The sequence below is a fragment of the Dasypus novemcinctus genome, chromosome 30 (genome assembly GCF_030445035.2).
Source record: "Dasypus novemcinctus isolate mDasNov1 chromosome 30, mDasNov1.1.hap2, whole genome shotgun sequence".
NCBI classification, from domain to species: domain Eukaryota; kingdom Metazoa; phylum Chordata; class Mammalia; order Cingulata; family Dasypodidae; genus Dasypus; species Dasypus novemcinctus.
Window position 1 is genome coordinate 46,539,460 of NC_080702.1, and position 17,529 is coordinate 46,556,988.

Sequence of the window (17,529 nt, forward strand, 5' to 3'; positions counted from 1 at the left end):
CAAAAACTGATAGAATATGTTACCAAAAGACCAGAATTACAAGAGATACTAAAGGTAATGCTGCAGCCTGCAAATAAAAACAAGATGAGTGACAGAGAGGAGTGTAGAAATGAAGAATATTCGAAAGAGTAAAAAGCTAAACTATAGTATATGAAATGACAACAGAAAACCAAAGATCAAAATGGATGACATAATTAATTCCTTTAGAGTAATAACACTGAATGTTAATGATTTGAACTCCCTAATCAAAAGACATATATTGATATGATTGATTGAAAAATATGAGTCATCTATATTTTGTCTTCAAGAGGCTCACCTCAGAAATAGGGACACAAACATGTTAAAAGAGAAGGGCTGGAAAATGATATTCTATATAAATAGTAACCAAAGGAGACCTGGAATAGTGATATTTATGGCAGAAAAAAATAGATTTTAAATGCAAAACTGCTATAAGGAATTAAAAAGGTCATTATGAATTAATAAAAGGGGAACTTCACAAAGAAGAAATAGCCATACTAAACATTTATGCACCTAACCTAATAGCCCCAAGACACATGAGGCACATGCTGGCAAAGCTGAAGGGAGAAATAGATGTCTCTACAATAATAGCTGGATAAAAATACGTAACTTTCAGTATTGAATAGAACATATGGACAGGGGATAAATAAAGAAACAGAGAGCTCAAATAATATGATAAATGAAGTAGACCTAACATACATCTATAGAGCACTGCACACCAGCAGCAGGATATACATACTTTTCACGTGCTCACAGATCCTTCTCCAAGATAGACCATATGTTGTACCACATGACAAGTCACAAAAAATTTAAAGCAATTGAAATTATGCCAGAAACTCTCTCTGATCATAACAGAATGAAACTGGAAATCAATAATGGACAGAAAAAAAAGGAGAATAACTAAATATATGTAAGTTAAACAACACACTGTTCAACAATCAGGGGGTGAAAGAATAAAATGGAAGATAATTCGGTAAATATGTTGAGAGAAATGAATATGAGAACACAACCTATCAAAATTTATGGGACACAGCAAAGGCAGTGTTAAAGGGAAATTTATAGCCTTCAAATGCTTAAATTAAGTGTTTCAAAATATATTTACCGGATGCAATGATTGTGACAAAATGGTGAATGATGTTCTTGATGTGGGAAGAGTGGGAAGGAGAGGGGTGTGTGGTATGTGGGAACCTCATATTTTTGGTGATCTATGTACCTTAAAAAACACAATGTTATAATAAAAAATAAAAACAATAAAAAAGAAGAAAGAGCTAAAATTGATGTTCTAACTACACATCTGGAAGAACTAGAAAAATAACAGCTAACTAACCCAAACCAAGCTGAAGTAAATAAGTAGAAAATATCAGGACAGAAATAAATGAAATCAAAAGCAATTATACATTAGCATAACAAAACCAAAAGTTGGTTCTTTCAGAAATTCAACAAAGTCAACAAAACCTTATCCAGACTGACAAAGAAAAGAAGAGAAAAGGCACAAATGTAAAATGAGAAATGAGAGGTGGAACATTATCACTGACCCCCAGAAAAAAGAGAGATCATACGAGGATTCTATGAACAACTGTCTTCCAAAAAAAACCTGGAAAATGTAGATGAGATTGGTGAATTCCTAGAAAAACATGAACCACCTACACTGAGTATAGAAGAAAGAGAAGACATCAACCAACCAATCACAAGTGAAGTCATTGAAGCAGCCATCAAAAACGTCCCAAAGATGAAAAGCCCAGAAACAGATGGCTTCACAGATGAAGTCTACCAATCCTTCAAAAATGAACTAATACTGACCTTGCTCAAGTTCTTCCCAAAAATTGCACTGGAAAGAATACTACCAAACTCATTCTATGAAGCCAACATCACCCTAATACGTAAACTAGCTAAAGATACTATGAAAAAAGAAAATTACAGATGAATAGCTCTAATAATTATAGATGGAAATAACCTCAACAAAAATCTTCCAAACAGAATACAAAAGCACATTAAAAGAATTATACACCATGATCAAGTTGGTTTTATCCCAGGTAAGCAAGTGTGGTTCAACACAAGAAAATCAATTATTTCAGTAAATCACATTGACAAAATTGAAGAAGAAATATCACATGATCCTCTCGATTGATGGAGAAAAGGCATTTGACAAATTACTGTACCTTTTCTTGATTAAAGCAGTCTAAAAGATAGGAATAGGACACTTTCTTAATATGTTGATGCACATATATGAAAATACTACAGCTAACTTTGTACTTAATGGTGAAAGATTGATAGTTTTTCCATTGAGAACAGGAACAAGATAAGGATGCCGACTGACACCATTATTATTCAATATTGAGCTAGAATTTCTAGCTAGATCAATTAGGATAGTCAAAGAAATAAAAGGCACCCAAATAGGAAAAGAAGTAAAACTTTCACTATTCTCTGAAGACATGATCCTTTATCTAGGAAATCCTGTAAAAACCACATTAAAGCTCCTAGAATTAATAGACAAGTTCAGGAAAGTGGTCAGATGCAAGGTTAATGTGAAAAATCAATAGCATTTCTATACACTACTGATGTGAAATCTGAGGAAGATATCAGAAATAATTCTATTTATTATAAGGAACAATCAAATTTTTAAGAATAAATTTAACCAAGGACATAAAAACCTTGTATTCAGAAAACTACAAATCACAGTTAAAAGAATCTGAAGACAACTTAAATGGAAGAATATTCTGTGTTAATGATTGGAAGAATAAATATTAAAATATCAATTTTACCCACTGATTTACAGATTCAATGTAATCCCAATAAAAACCACAACCTTGAGAGGAGGCAAGATGGTCGCTGAGTGATCTTGCCTTTGCGGTCGGTCCCGGGAGGAGACGGTTGGGCACGGCTACAGGCTCTCCAAGGCCAGGCTTTTTCGGGATTTTTTCAGGGCAGAAGTGCCTGGACATCGATTGGGTGGAAAGTTAATGGAGAGGATTGGTCTAGTAGATATAATTTGGGTTCTATTGCCCGTAGGTGAGACCTGCACACGGACTCCTCCCTATTGGGGGTGGGCGGAACCACGGTCCAGCCCAGCGGCACCGCTTTTAGATGGCTCTGAGCTGTTAAGGAGTTCGCGAGTTCTGGGCGAGCTGTGGGCGGGTTGATGCGACGGGTCGCCTTTGCAGGTCGATTTGGGAAGATAGACGGTGTTTTGTTGTGAAGCGGGAGAAACTTGTGATGGCAAACATAAACAATAGCGCTTCCGCCTGAAGCCCCGCCCCCAAAAGCCCGGCAGCCGGTCTCTGACCCAAATAGGCTGTAGGCAATAAAGAGACGTAATCGGAAAGTTGTTTTAGGCTGCAGCAAGGGAGGGGGACACTTCTGGAGGCCGATTAGGAAATATTTTGCAAAGCTTGGGAATTCCGGTTTTCGAATCTGTTTTCGGCATCACAGGCCTGGCTTTAGATCTGTACTAGCAAAGTAGCTGCGGTGTAGAGGCGCCCTCTAGTGGCAGTGGTTTAGAATCACAGTGTATCCCCCAAAGTCTTTCTTTTACTCAGTTATTTAAGGCTTTTTTTTGTGGTAGGTGCTGTGTAGTGGGTGTTTTAATTCTGGGTCATGCATATCTGTTTTTTTTTTTTCCCCTACCTGTTCCCCACCCTTTGCCCACCCCCTTTTACTTTCTTCCTCTAGTCCCTTCCCCCCACTTTCTTTTTCTGTTGTCTCTCTCCCTCTTATCCCTCATATTCTATTTAGTTTATTTTAACTCAATTATACAATAGGTGTGGCAGGAAACACCTCACATTCGCTGGGTTTTCTCATCCTCCACTGCCTCATTTCTGTGTGAACTGATTTAGGCTACCTACACTATCCTCTTTCCCCTAAATCTTGATATCCGCCACCATCTACTGGCTCTCCTATATTCCACCTCCCACCTCACTTTCTTCGATCCACGAAGGGTCTAAGTCTTAACTTTTAATACCTATGTTTTGTTTTCTGTCTGTTATCCACTCTTGAAACTATTACCTTTCTTTTCTATATCCCTCTCTCACGAAATCAATAGCTTTTTAGCTCATACCATATTCCTCCCATATTCAATCATCTACCTCATAATAGGTACTCTACCTACTGCTATAACTCTACACAATTTACATGAATCTAACCTCCTTCCTCCCAGATCTCATATTCTTGCTTTGTTAACATATATCACCAATACTACTTTACACTTTTCCCTTGCTTACACAATTGCCTTTCCCCAACACTAATACTTTCCTTTAAAGTGAACTTAACCAACAACAAGAAACTAGAATAAGAAGAAAAAAGTGACAAAGAGAAGGTATAACACCTATGCAAAAATAACAGCTAATTAACCTCCAAGAGCAGACAAAGAAGCTAAGGAACTGAATAAATCCGTCAAGATAAAGAGATGACCAGAAAGCGACAAAAATCTACAAACCAAACCAGTAATCAGGAAAACATGGCTGAATCCAATCAACAAACCAATAATCACGAAGGGGAGCAAAACTTGGCACAACCAATGAAAGATCTCAGAACATTTATCACCGAAAAATTTGACAAAGTAATGAAAGAGGTTAACAACATGAAGACATCACTTGGAGGGGAAATTGCAGACATACGCAAAAACATAACAGATATGATGGGCATGAACACCACAGTTCAAGAAATCAAAAATACACTTGCAGCAAATATTAGCAGACTAGAAGAGACAGAGCAGAGAATTAGTAATGTGGAAGACAATACATCAGAAATCAAACAGATAGTAGAAGGGGCCAATAAGAAGATAGAAAAAATCCAATTAGGACTTAGGACCTGAATGACAATGCAAAAGGCTCAAACATACGTATTATAGGCATTCCAGAAGGTGAAGAGAAGGGAAAGGGGTCAGAAGGAGTGTTGCAGGAAATAATGGCTGAAAACTTCCCAAATCTACTGAAAGAGACAGATGTGCATATCCAAGAAGCACAGCACACTCCACTAGTCATAAACCCCAACAGGCCCACCTCAAGACATATACTTGTTAAATTATCCAATGCTCAAGACAAAGAGAAAATCCTAAAAGCAGCAAGAGAAAAGAAAACCATCACATACAAGGGAAGCTCAATTTGATTAAGTGCTGATTTCTCATCTGAAACCATGGAGGCAAGAAGGCAGTGGTATGATATAGTCAAGGTACTAAAGGAAAAAAATTTCCAACCAAGAATACTCTATCCAGCTAAACTAGCATTCAAACATGATGGAGAGTTCAAAATATTCGCAGAAAAACAGAAACTGAAAGAGTACACCAACAAGAAACCTCCCCTTCAAGAAATTCTAAAGGAAGTTCTGCAGGAAGAAAGGAAAAAACAGGAAAGGCAGAGTTGGAGGAGAGTATAAGACCAACAACAACAAGAAAAAAGACAAAAAATATATATACAAACAAAATATGACAAACACAAATCCAATCAAAATAAGGCTAACACAAATAATTCTGTGATAGTAATAACACTGAATGTCAACGGATTAAACTCACCTATCAAAAGATTCAGACTGGGACAGTGGATAAGGAAATATGACCCATCCGTATGCTGTCTAAAAGAGACACATCTTAGACCCAGAGACACATGGAGATTGAAAGTGAAAGGCTGGAAAACAATCATACAAGCTAACAATAACCAAAAAAAGGCAGGAGTAGCTATATTAATATCAGACAAAATAGACTTTAAATGTGAAACAATTGTGAGAGACAAAGAAGGATACTACATTTTAGTGAAAGGGAAAATCTGTCAAGAAGATCGAACAATCATAAATATTTATGCCCCTAACAAGGGTGCCTCTAAATACGTCAGGCAAACGCTGGAAAAACTAAGTGAAAGAATAGATACATCTACACTTATAGTGGGGGATTTTAATACACCACTATCAACTCTGGACAGAACATCTCAAAAGAGAATCACCAAAGAAACAAAACATCTGAATAGTAGGTTTAGAGGAGCTGGATCTAATAGACATATATAGATCGCTACACCCAAACACAGCAGGATATACTTTTTTCTCAAGCGCACATGGATCATTCTCCAAAATAGATCATATGCTAGGGCAAAAAGAAAGGCTGAACGAATTCAGAAAGATTGAAATCATACAAAACATTATCTCTGATCACAGTGGAGACAAGCTGGAGATTTGCAAGGGACAGAAGCCCAGATTTCACACCACGGTTTGGAAATTAAACAGCACACTCTTAGAAAAACAGTGGGTCAAACAGGAAATCTCAAAAGAAATCAATGACTACCTTGAAACAAATGATAATGATAACACAACATACCAAAATTTATGGGATGCAGCAAAAGCAGTACAGAGAGGGAAGTTTATAGCCATAAATTCATATATCAAAAAAAGAAGAAAGAGCAAAAATTGAAGAACTAACTGCACATTTGAAGGAATTAGAAAAACAACAACAAAGTAACCCAACAGGAAGAAGAAGGAAGGAAATAACAAAGATAAGAGCAGAACTAAATGAAATAGAAAATAAGAAAGCACTTGAACAGACAAACAAGACCAAGAGCTGGTTTTTTGAGAAGGTTGACAAAATTGACAAACCTTTAGTGACACTAACAAAGAAAAAAAGAGAAAAGATGCAAATACACAAAATAATAAATGAGAAAGGCAATATCACCACTGACCCCACAGAAATAAAGACTATCATAAGAGGATATTTTGAAAAACTATATTCCAACAAAAATGACAATCTAGAGGAAATGGACAAATTCCTAGAAACACATAAGCAGCCCATATTGACAAAAGAAGAAATTGATGATCTTAACAAACCAATCACAAGCAGAGAGATAGAATCAGTTATTTAAAATCTCCCAACTAAGAAGAGCCCAGGGCCAGATGGCTTCACAGGTGAATTCTACAAAATATTCCGGAAAGAACTGACACCAATCCTGCTGAAAGTATTCCAAAAAATCTACACAGAAAGAACATTACCGACTCCTTCTATGATGCCAACATTACCCTAGTACAAAAGCCAAACAAAGACATCACAAGAAAGGAAAATTACAGACCAATTACTCTAATGAACCTAGACGCAAAAATACTTAACAAAATACTTGCTAATCGTATTCAACAACACATTAAACAAATTATACACCACGACCAAGTGGGATTCATCCCAGGTATGCAAGGATGGTTCAACATAAGAAAATCAATCAACGTAATACACCATATAAACAGATTGAAGGAAAAAAATCACATGATTATACCCATTGATGCAGAAAAAGCATTTGACAAAATACAGCACCCTTTCTTGATAAAAACACTCCAAAATTTGGAATACAAGGAAATTTTTTGAACATCATAAAGAGTATATATGAAAAACCTAAAGCCAATATTTTGTACAATGGAGAAATTCAAGACTCCTTCCCTCTAAACTCAGGAACAAGACAAGGATGCCCACTGTCTCCACTCCTATTTAACATTGTCTTAGAAGTACTTGCTCGAGCACTGAGGCAAGAAACAGAAATAAAAGGCATTCAAATTGGAAAGGAAGAAGTCAAAATGTCATTATTTGCAGATGACATGATCCTATACATAGAAAACACTGAGAGATCTACAACAAAGATTCTAGAACTCATAAATGAGTTTAGTAAATTTGCAGGTTATAAGATTAATGCGCAAAAATCAGTAGCATTTCTGTACACCAATAATGATCAAGATCAGGACGAAATGAAGAAACAAATACCATTCACAATAGTAAATAAAAAAATCAAATACTTAGGAATAAATTTAACTAAAGAGGTAAAGAACTTATACACCGAGTACTATACAAGATTGTTCAAGGAAATCAAAGAAGACCTAAATAAATGGAAGACTATTCCTTGTTCATGGATAGGAAGACTGAACATTATTAAGATGTCTATCCTACCAAAACTGATATACACATTCAATGCAATCCCAATAAAAATCAACACAGCTTTCTTTAAGGAACTAGAAAATCTAACTATGAAATTTATTTGGAAAGGAAAGAGACCCCGAGTAGCCAAAGACATAATGAAAAAGAAAAACAAAATTGGAGGAATCACACTACCTGACTTCAAAACATACTACAAAGCTACGGTGGTGAAAACAGCATGGTATTGGCATAAGGAGAGACACATAGACCAATGGAATCGAATTGAAAGCTCTGATATAGAACCTCACATATATAGCCACATAATATTTGATAAAGCCACCAAACCCTCTCAACTGGGAGAGAGTGGCCTATTCAGCAAATGGTGTCTGGAGAACTGGATAGCCATATGTAGAAGAATGAAAGAGGATTACCATCTCACACCTTATACAAAGATCAACTCAAGATGGATCAAAGACCTAAATATAAGAGCCAAGACCATAAAAACCTTAGAAAGCAGTGTATGGAATCATCTACAGGACCTTGTAATAGGAAATGGATTTATGAATATCTCACCAAAAGCACGAGCAGCAAAAGAACAAATAGATAAATGGGTCTTCCTCAAAATTAAAGCCTTCTGCAACTCAAAGGAGTTTGTCAAGAAAGTAAAAAGGGAGCCCACACAGTGGGAGAAAATATTTGGCAAACATATATCTGATAAGAAACTTATAACTTGCATATATAAAGAACTCCTATATCTTGAAAATAAAAAGATAAACAACCCATTTAAAAATTGGGAAAAAGACTTAAACAGACACTTCTCCAAAGAAGAAATACAAATGGCAAAAAAGCACATGAAAAAATGTTCCAAATCTCTAGCTATCAGGGAAATGCAAATCAAAACCACAATGAGATACCATCTTACACCCATAAGATTGGCAGCTATGAAAAAAACAGAAGAATACAAGTGCTGGAGAGGATGTGAAGAAAGGGGAACACTCACCCACTGCTGGTGGGAATGCAGAAGGATCCAACCATTCTGGAGGACAGTATGGCGGTTTCTCAAAAAACTAGCCATAGATTTGCCATATTACCCAGCAATACCACTGCTGGGTATATAACCAGCAGAACTGAAAACAAGGACACAAACCGATATATGTACACCAATGTTCATAGCAGCATTGTTCACTAACGCCAAAAGTTGGAATCAACCCAAATGCCCATCAACAGATGAGTGGATCAATAAAATGTGGTATATACACACAATGGAATACTAATCGGCTGTAAGAACAAACACACTACAAACACATGTGATAACATGGATGAATCTTGAGAACCTTATGTTGAGTGAAGCAACCCAGACATTGAAGGACAAATACTACATGACCTCAATGATTTGAAATAACCAAGCTGCCCTAGATAGCAAGAGACTGAACGATAGGCTTACAGGAAATCGGAGGGTGGAGGAAGGATGTGAGCCGATGTCTGCAGGGGTGGAATTTAAGACGAGATGGTGGTAAGTATGAACACAAAGAAGAGATAAAAGGGGGGCAAGGGGTTGCCTTTGGTTGGGGCTTTGCGGGTTTGAGGGTGGCTGGGGAGGGGCGGATGGGTAACATTGCCCAAAAGTGGGGGGAGGGAGGGGTAGCATAGAACACAGGAGAGGGTCAGGTATAGGTGGAGAGTAAAATGCCGAGAAAATCATATCAAAATATAATAAAGAGGGTTACCTGTTTAGAATGCTCAGAGGGGAGGCTCTGATGCAGGACGAGCTCCTGGGGAATGTCTAAATGCTCATTCTGCCAGAGTGGGTGACACCATGGGGTAGAAACCCAAGTAGTGAGAGTAGGGGTGGACCCACATCCTGGGGAGGACTAATGCCATCAAATAGAGGGAACTGTATCCCTCGAGAGAAAGGGTGGCTCCCAGGGCATTGGGGCAGTTTAGCAAGTTAGGCCCTGAACACTATTCCATCTATATCTGGAAGTGGCTCCTCGGGAAACGGAGGTTGGCTGTCACTGTGGGCACCAAGCTGGAAGGGAAAATGGATGTTAAATGTGGGTAACCAAGGTAAATGGGGGGTAGGAGAGGAGTTTCGTGAGAGTACACAAGGATGGATATAAAACATGTAATATTACACCATAACATATAGGAGATGACAGACTGATAATGTAAACCATAATGTAAAACATAGGATAACTAAGAATGTAAAAAACTCTGTATCCTAAAGTATGCACCACAATGTAAGCACAGATGTCACCTTGTTTGAACGCTATTGTCTCAGAATCTGTACATCACGTTAAGTAAATATGATGTGAATAGGGTGTAAGAGTATCGCTGTGGAAGGGAAAAGGTTTTGTGGTGGATGTATGGGAGTGCTGTATACTATATATATATGCATTGCTGTGGTCTAGGGCTCCTGTGAAGAGAAGCTCAATAATTAGGAGGGGGGGGGAAAGATAGGATGTAGAATTTTTTCCAAGTCAACACGTATTCTTTATCTAACCTTTAAACCCATCGCTATATGCCATTTCCTTTTAAGGGACCCTGACATTACATTGGGCTTCAAATTTCAGGGAGTTCTGAATCACAGAGTGGTTCAACAAAGGCAATGGAGGAATACTGGTATGGGGTACCATTGACAGGGAATATATGGCTGACAGGGAGCTGCACAGAACATATGTCCAGGGTGCATGGCAATGTTTGGATATACTCATAGTGGCAACAATTATAAACCCCAGCAGGGGGGGTACTGGCTTCCTGGCCAGTGGTGCTCTGTCGTGGTCCCTAGGTAAGCAGCGACAGTCTCCCAGGTGCAGCGGCAGGGACCCGGAGGGAGTGAGGGTTCAACAGTGAGCCCCTGATGCTAATGACTATGCTTGTGAGCTGATAAGCCTAAAATAAGAACAAGGCCTAGAGCAGCATTGTGCCTGGGAATTTCCTCCTGTCAGCCTTCATGTTACTCAAATGTGGCCAGTCTCGAAGCCAAATTCAGCATGTAAATGCAATGCCTTCCTCCCAGCGTGGGACATGACACCCGGGGATGAGCCTCCCTGGCACCGAGGGACCACTATCAACTACCAACTGATGATGCAACTGGAAAATGACCTATACGGAAGGTTCAATGCGGAATATCCCTGTCTACATAAAATAACAAGACTTTAAAATGCTGTTTGACCTAATGTAAGGGGGAATTGGAAAGGAGAAATGAGTTTATATGGCTACGAGTCTTCAAAAAAGAGTCTGGAGGCTGTCAGAAGGATTGCCCTTATGCACAACAGAGCAGAGTCTGAGAGACAGATAAAGCAGATACAACCCCCAGATATCGGTTCCATCAAGAGCTAAAGAGACCCATGGGAGTTATGGTCATGGCTGATGGGGTTAACTACCAGGTCAGATGGCCCCTCTTTGGAACTGGTGTTTATGTGTGATGAATCTGGACCCAGATGGGATCTCTCTTCATAAGACTTTCATGCTAATGTGCTGGAGGTGCAGTTAGTGTTGGGGATTAAGATATATTTAGGGTATCTGAATCTCTGGACTGATAATGTGATAGCCATGTCCTGAGCCTCAACAGACTCCAGCACCTACAATCTGACTTATTGGGCTCACCACACTCAGCTAAGATGGAGTTGAAGAAGGACAACCACCACACCATGGAGCCTAGAGTGATTACAACTGAAAGTGGGAGGATTGCATCCAGCATCCATGTGGAATCTGAGCCTCCTCTTGGCATAGAGGTGTAATGGACACAACCAATCCAATGTCCACATAGAAAAGGTGGCATTGGATTGAGAAAAGTGGACATGATGGCTGATGGGTATGGGGAAAGGCAGGAAGAGATGAGAGGTGGAGGCATCTTTGGGCATGGAGCTGCCCTGGATGGTGCTTCAGGGGCAATCACCGGATATTGTAAATCCTCACAGGGCCCACTGGATGGAATGGGGGAGAGTATGGGCCATGATGTGGACCATTGACCATGAGGTGCAGAGGTGCCCAAAGATGTACTTGCCAAATGCAATGGATGTGTCATGATGATGGGAATGAGTGTTGCTTGGGGGGGAGAGGTGGGGGGGTGGTGGGGTTGAATGGGACCTCATATATATATTTTTTTAATGTAATATTATTACAAAGTCAATAAAAAAAAATAGAAAAAAAAAACACAACCTTTTTTGTGGAAACCACAAAGGTAGTATTCAATGTTTTCGAAGGATAAGTGACCCCTAATGGCCAAAAGTGTCTTTAAAAAGAACAAAGTTAGAGGACTCTCATTTCATGACTTTAGAATATATTATTTAGCTACAATGGTAAAAACAGCATGAAACTGCCATAAGAACAGGCAGACAAAAGGGACTGAGTCAAGACTCAAAAATTGAACTTCATTTCTACAGTCAGTCCAAAATTTTGACAAGGCTGTTTAGCTCACTCACCTGGGTCAGAACACGCTATTCCATAAGTGTTTCAGGGAGAACTGGATAGCCTTATGCAAAAGAAAGAAAAGAAACCCTGATTTCACAACTTATACAAAAACTATCTCAAAATAGATCAATTATTTAAATATAAAAACAGCAACCATAAAATTCCTAGAAGAAAAGTTGGGAAAACATCTTCAAGATTTTGTGGTAGGTGGAAGTTTCTTAAATCTTATACCCAAAGCATGAGCACCAAAAGAAAAAAAAGAAAAAAATAATAAATGTTGCATCCTCAAACTTCAGCACTTTTCAACCTCAAAAGATTTTGTCAAAATGTTGAAAAAGCAAGCAACACAGTGGGAGAAAATATTTGGAAATCACATATCTGAATAGGGCTTAATACCCATTCTTTATAAGGGGATCATACAACTCAACAATAAAAGGATAAAAATATCTGATCAAAAATTGGGCAAAAAAATTGAAAAAAAATTTCCAAAGAAGAAATACAAATTGCAAAGAAAGCATGAAAAAATGTTCAATATCACTAGAGATTAGGGAAATGCAAATCAGAAGTGCAATGAGATATCATTTAACAGCTATTAAAGCTGGAAAACTGTAAATGTTGGAGAGGATGTGGAGAGTTACGAATATTTATTCACTGTTGATGGGAATGTAGAATCATACAGCCACTGTAGAGGACTGTTTGGCAGTTCCCTCAGAAGTTGAATATATACTTGTCATGGTACCTGGCAATACCTTGGCTAGGTATATACCTAAAAGAATGGAAAGCATTGAAATTGAACAGATATCTGTCCATTAATGTTCCTAGTTGTGCTATTCACAAACACCAAAAATTGGAAACAACACTGGTGTCCATCAACTGAAGAATGGATAAACACATCGTGGATTATACAAATGATAGAATATTATGTAGCACTAAGAATAAATGAAGTTGTGAAACATATGACAACATGGATGAACCTGGAGGACATTATGATGAGTGAAGCACGCCTAACACCAAAGGGCAAATGCTTTATGATTGCCATATTATGAACTAAATTAACCATGTGAAGTATAAATATATTATGAGAAATGAATATGAGTAGAATTGCATATATAAGTCCATTTTTCTTTGATGCTGTACAAATGTAAGTATACAGTAAAAATTATTAATATCATACAAAATAGGCCAAAACATTATAAGTGGAGACCAGAAACTATATATTGTATAATTTCATTTATATAAATTGTAATTATAATTCAATTTATAAAGATGCATGTACATTAGTGGTTATGTAAATCTGAGGTAGGAATGATAAGTGGTGTGGAGTATTCCTTTTTGGTTTAATGAAATTATTCTAAAATTTTTGAGATGATGAATATACAACACTGAGATTATACTAAAGACCATTGATTATACACTTTGGAAAGAATAACTACACACATCAGCTATATGCAGTGGAGGACATATAGAGAGATTGAGAGGTGAGGAATTTTCTTGTTTCATTGATTTTATTAGAATTATTTAAATAATGAAAATGCTGTAATAATGATAAAAGTGGTAAATGCACAATTGTATGATTATAGCAAATACATTTGATTGTACAAATTAAATGAATTGTAAGTTTGTCAATATGTTTCTACAAAATTGATTTTGATACTTTTTAAAAAAAGTGGTTGCTTTGTTCTGGCAACAACTGCCGTACACCTTCATCCTTCTGGCATCTCTGACAATTTTATAAATACCAAACTATGTGTATTAACTAGTTTGCTTCTGAAAATTCAGGCAACTGTTTCTGCCTTTAATACTGATTCTAGAAAATGCTATAAGAGAGACTATTTGATTCAAAATAAAATATGGAAGAAAGAGGTGGATTTGATAAATATATTTAAAGATGTAGAATGCTGAAAATCAGGCAAGTAACATATTTTTTCTATACACTTGTGTGAGTATCTAAATTTTGATCTCTCAGTGTTTCAACTCTGTTAATCAGGGGAATTTTTCTAAATTTGAGACAAGTAATTCTTTTATAGGAAGATTGTTTGTCAACTTTTTAAAGGCCTGCTTTATGTCCTTGTTTCTAAGACTATAGATAAAGGGGTTCATCATGGGAGTGACCACCGTGTACATCACTGAGGCTATGGCATTTGCCCTTGAGTTTTGAGTAGCAGCAGAACTAAGATACACCCCAAGACATGTACCATAAAATAAAGACATTACTGAGAGGTGAGACCCACAAGTAGAAAAAGCTTTATGCTTTCCCCCACGTGTTGAAATTCTCAAAATGGAGGATAAAATCTTAGAGTAAGAGTAAAGGACTCCAGTGAGTGGAATAACAGCCAGAATTCCAAATGCAATAAACAGCACTAATTCATTGAGGAAGGTGTCAGAACAAGCAAGTTGGATAACCTGATTAATTTCACAGAAAAAATGGGGGATTTCCAACACTGTACAAAAAGACAGCCTCAGAACCATTAAGCCATGTAAAAGAGAGACTAAAACACTTAATAAACAGCATGCCAGCAGCAGGAGGCCACAGAGCTGAGGATTCATGATGACTGTGTAGTGCAGAGGGTGACAGATGGCCACAAAGCGGTCATAGGCCATCACTGTCAAGAGGTAGCTATCTAATTGTCCAAAAAGCATGAAAAAATACATCTGGATAATGCAGGTTTCATAAGTTATAATTTTGCTTTCTGTGTGGAAGTTCAGCAGCATCTTTGGGACAGTGGTGGAGGTGAAACAGATATCTGTAAAAGACAAGTTAGAGAGGAAGAAATACATGGGTGTGTGGAGGCGGGAGTCTGAGATAATGGCCAGGATGATGAGCAGGTTACCAATGAAGGTGACCATGTACATAATCAAGAACAGTCCAAAGAGGAAGGGCTGCACTTCAGTATCTTCTGAGAGACCCAGGAGGATAAATTCAGAAACGTATGTTTGGTTTTCTGGTTCCATGTAGCTGATGATACTACTGGAAAAGAGAGCAGAGAAATGCAGATTAAGCCACAAGAAGGAAGCAGGAATTTATCATAACTTCTATAGTTTTCAAACTCATTAAGTTAATGATTTTTATTAGATAGATAGATTGATAGATAAAAAGATAGAAAGAAAGAAAGATATTATGTAGAACCCTTTACCTGAATATACCAGGGAAAACAAATACTCCTTCATCTCCTTCATGGTATTTCTAACTTGCTATCCTTGTCCAAAATTGTGAACATTTTCTCACAATAATATTTCACATTAAGAATTCTTTTAGAATTGATTATAATCAGTAAACATTTTGACTGCTCATTTTGTACCTTGTAAAGAAGCCCTTGGGGTAACGGATATTAGTGATGTTTGCACAATATTCTGAATATAATTGATATTACCAAATTGAATACTTGAAAATGAATAAAAAGGGAAATATTAAGTTTTATATAATTTAGTACAATAAAAAGATGAAAGTAATTAATTAAATGATTACAGGCAATCTGGTTTAAGTGCAATAGACACAAAATTATAAAGATGTGGTTTCTTTCCAAACTGATCTTTTTTAAAAAAGAAACCAAATCACACTTAATGTTACACTAAAAAATATGAGAGGTTCCCATATACCCCAATCCCCACACCTCCCTCTCCTCCCACATCAACAACAACTTTCTTTACTGTGGTGCATTCATTGCATTTGATGAATACATTTTGGAGCACTGCTACACAGCATGCATTACAGACTGTGTTGCAGTTTACAGTCTCTCCCAATCCATTCAGCCCAACCTGATCTAAAGTTCAACTCAAACCAGTTCTAAATGCCAGCAAATAATTTTTACGATATTGACAAACTAATTCTAAAATATATATGGAAAGATAAAAAACATAGAAAGCTAATATAATACTAAAGAAGATAATGGAAGTTTTAGGAAATATTTTCCCTGATACTTACTAGCTAACCTAAACAATACTGAAGAACAAGAATGTTGTTCTTCATGCTAATTGCTATCAAGATATACTATAATAAAGTGATTAAACACTATTACCTTGTTGAAATAAACATATAAACTAATGTTTGAGGCCGAGAAATAGATCCACAGAAATGCCGTCTGGTTATCTGTGACAATAAGAAAAGTCAATTCAAATGAGAAAGCATGGGCTTTTTAGCAAATTATGCTGGAGCAATGGCATGCAAATGTGCAGACTTAAAGGAAATTAGAAACAGATTGTGTATATTACACAAATTAACTCAATGTGAATGACACAATTATATGTAAAATGTGAAGTATGAAATTTCTAGAAAGAGACATAAATGAAAATCAAATGTCATTGGTTTGTCGATGAGTGTTTAGTTATATAACCCAAAGGACTATGCATGGTAAAAGAAACTGTGTAAGTTACACATTATTAAATTGGAAAACATGTGTTTTGTGAAAGTCATTGGTAAGGGAATGAAAAGAGAATCAACAGACTTGGGGAAAATATTTGCAAAACACATATAAATTATTTGTATTAAAAATAGACAGAACACTTAACATACAACAATAAGAATGGAGACAGCCTTTTAAAAATGGGCAAAATATCTAAGCAGAATCTTAACCAAGAACACGCATAATTGTCAAATAAGCATATGCCAAAAGATGCTCAAAATTATTTGTCAGTAATGAAATGCAAAATTAAAACTGCAATGATATAGTATCACATGTTTATTAAAACAGAAAAACACCTAAACACCGACAATACCAATTGCTCATGATGATATGAAGCAATATGAGTGTCATTCATTGCTAGTGAAAATACAAAATAAACCAAATGTTACAGACAGAAGACAGTTGAGCAATTTCTTGTAAAACTAAACCCAATTTTACCATACAACCCAGCAATTGTCCTCATAGATATAGATGGAGCTTATTTGAAAACACAATTCCCCACACAAAAAAACATATATGCATTTTTATCGGAATTTTAGTTATACTCTCCAAAACCTGAAAGCCATGAAGTTCTACTTCAGTAGGTGAATAGATAAACACACTGTGCTGTATCTCTAAAGAGGAATAATAGTGCTAAAAATGAAACAGTCCATCCAGCCACAAAGAAAGGCTGAATCTCAAATGATTCATGTGAAAGAAACTACTCTAAAAATGCATGACCTGGATAAGGCAGAACAACAGAAAATAGAATGGTTGTGAGGGACATAGGGAGAGAGGAGGAGGGTTGAAAAGGTGAAGTATATAAGAACTGTTAGATGTGTGAAACTA